The following is a 2,722-nucleotide window of genomic DNA, read 5'->3' on the forward strand; positions in this document are numbered from 1 at the left end:
GGCACTCTTAGGTGATTGGCAAGTGAGGTCATTTTGATTGACACTTGGCTGCAATATAACTCTTTGCTTAGTGCGTGTGCGCTTACCCGGAATTCAGTCTGCTATAATCAGATTCATGAACTTCCAGGCATAAACATAGTATTATAATAACAATATAATGAGGCTTAGATTGTGGGCAAATTAGGGTAGTATCTTCTGCGCAGGTATTTGTGGCCGGATTAGACCAGCTAAGATTACCGCCCTCCTGTCCTTTGACTCTGGGGTTGCAGAAGGGATTCTCTTAACTACCAAAAGTGTGTTTTTTGGGCGGTCGCTAGGCTGGGACCCTATTCCTTTGTTCCCCTGTCACTCATGTGTGACTAGCTACCTAACATTAACATGATAGAGCATTTTTTATCTTTTTTTAGACTTTCTGTATCTTTACATATATTTTTGTAAAAAGTATTTAAATATTTTAAAATTCATTTTGGAAATTCTTTTAATTGGAGTATTAAGATCATTTACATTTAGCTAAAGATATTTAGATTTTAATATACCATCCTGCTATTCTTTCCATCTGTTAGATATTCTTTGTGTTCTCTCACCTTCTTTTCAATTAAGCATGTTTGTTCTTTCATTTTGCCCCTTTATTATCCTATTAATTTTAGTATCTTTTGATTTTACCCTAGAAATTATTACATGATTCCTTAACTTATAAATGTCTAATATAAAGTAAAACTTGAATCATTTTTTCTTAAACTGTAAATATCTTAGAATACTTTTGATATATAGTATTAGGTAGTTTTTGTTGATTTTATTGTTTTACATTACAGCACTTTTTGTTTATGTAGTCAATATTAATTTTAATTTAGCCACATATTTTATCATTCCCTGAAATAATATTTGTTTCTGAATTTCTATATCTATGTCTCTGGAATAATTTTTCTTTTGCTTGAAGAATATTATTTCCTTTACCGTAGTGTATAATTGATGTAGACCAATACCTCGTCTTTTGTTTTTCCGGAATGTCTTTATTTTCTGCCTTGTAGTAAAGGATATTTTCATTGTGTAGGATTCTAGTTGGCAATTGCCTTTTGAGAAGTCATCTCTAAGTCATATCATCATTCCTTTGAAAAAAATGTCTTTTTCTATTACTACTTTTAAGATAATTTTCTTGTCATTAGTTTTCCTTCATTTTACAATAGAATGTATATGGTTATCCTGCTTCATAGTAGCACTTCTTGAATCTGTGACTGAAAGTTTTTCCTCATTTTGGAAAAATTTTAAGCCTCTTTAAATGTGGCTTTGTTCATTATATCTTTTATCTTTCTGGAATTCTACTTACTAATTATTCTGGTTAATTCTAAACATATGTTACTGTATATAAATGCTATTAAGCCTACCCGTTCATTTCTTAATTTAGATTATTTTATGTTTGGAATTGCCATATGTTTTATTATTGAATCACAAGTATTTAAAGTCTAAGTCTGATGACCCCAGTATTTAGATCTAGGCTTGTTTCTATTGTCAGTATTTTTTTTCTCATAGTTTTTAGTCAAATGCATCTTTTATTATTTTACTATGTACACATGTATGCATACACATATATTTAGATAAGGTAAAAAAAATCTGGTTTACATTATCTTTTCCCACAGAAGACTATTTTTGTTTTTTGGGGTGGTCTAAGGGTCAGTGCAGTTTATTTCCAAGCAGCAGTTAAGCTAGTTTATGGTTGGGCTGCAACTCTTGTGAGTTGTAATCTACATTTCCTTCCTGCTCTTAGGCCTTTGGGGTTTCAGATAAAAGCCTTGGGTATTTAATAGGGCCTTCCTCCCTGTGAGTTCTGAACCATATTTTTTATCTAAGCATTATAAGGCTATTAGCATTTCTGCTTAGCTTCTCAGCCTATCAATAGACATTTACAGATGGGAAAATCCTTCTAGGGGCATGGATAATAAACTGCTCTCTCATCCCTGAAGTGTTCTTTTGTTTAGTATTTTAGCCCTGCAATCTTTAATTGCTTGGTATCTTTTTGACACCTCCTTACATATTTTTTATAATTTTTCTCTAAAGAAGAGTTGAATTCAGAGTTAGTTTATTATTGTTTAGAGAAAAAGAAACAAGAACAAAAAAAACAAAGAGGTTATAAATTTCTTTATAAAGCAGAATTGAAATTTTAGAACTGCTAGTATTTTCATCTAGTACATTATGAAACTTTTCCTGAAAAAAGTTTGTAGAACCATGAAAGAAGAATGAAGTTGCACTGAATAACATTGCAAAGACTGGTCTGTTTATTTTAAAAAATTGGATCATTGCTCTATAATTTTTACCAGTTTTAATTCCCTAAATTCTTTTTATTTTTGTTATGTAGAAATATAAGTATCTGAGATGTAGCTAAGATATCAGAAAATTATTAGCAATGGTATTGAAAAATATCAAAATATAATTTTAATATAGAATTGTAACCAAACTGTTATAACTCAGTTGTACTTCTGTCTTTTAAAATTTATTATAGTTGAACTCCAATCTATCAATAAGTAGAAACTAAATAAATGGGAATTTTAAAATTATAACGTGGTAAAATTCTTTTGGAAACTGTGGTATACAGTTGTTTTTATTTCTGTCACTACTACTGGGAGTTTGTGTAACACAGAAGTATTATTTATGTATATAGCACAGACTCCTGAGCAATTGGAATTCAGCACTAAGATAACAATAGGGGAATATGGTACTAACAAAATCT

Source organism: Pteropus alecto, unplaced genomic scaffold (genome assembly GCF_000325575.1).
Source record: "Pteropus alecto unplaced genomic scaffold, ASM32557v1 scaffold171, whole genome shotgun sequence".
Lineage (NCBI taxonomy): Eukaryota > Metazoa > Chordata > Mammalia > Chiroptera > Pteropodidae > Pteropus > Pteropus alecto.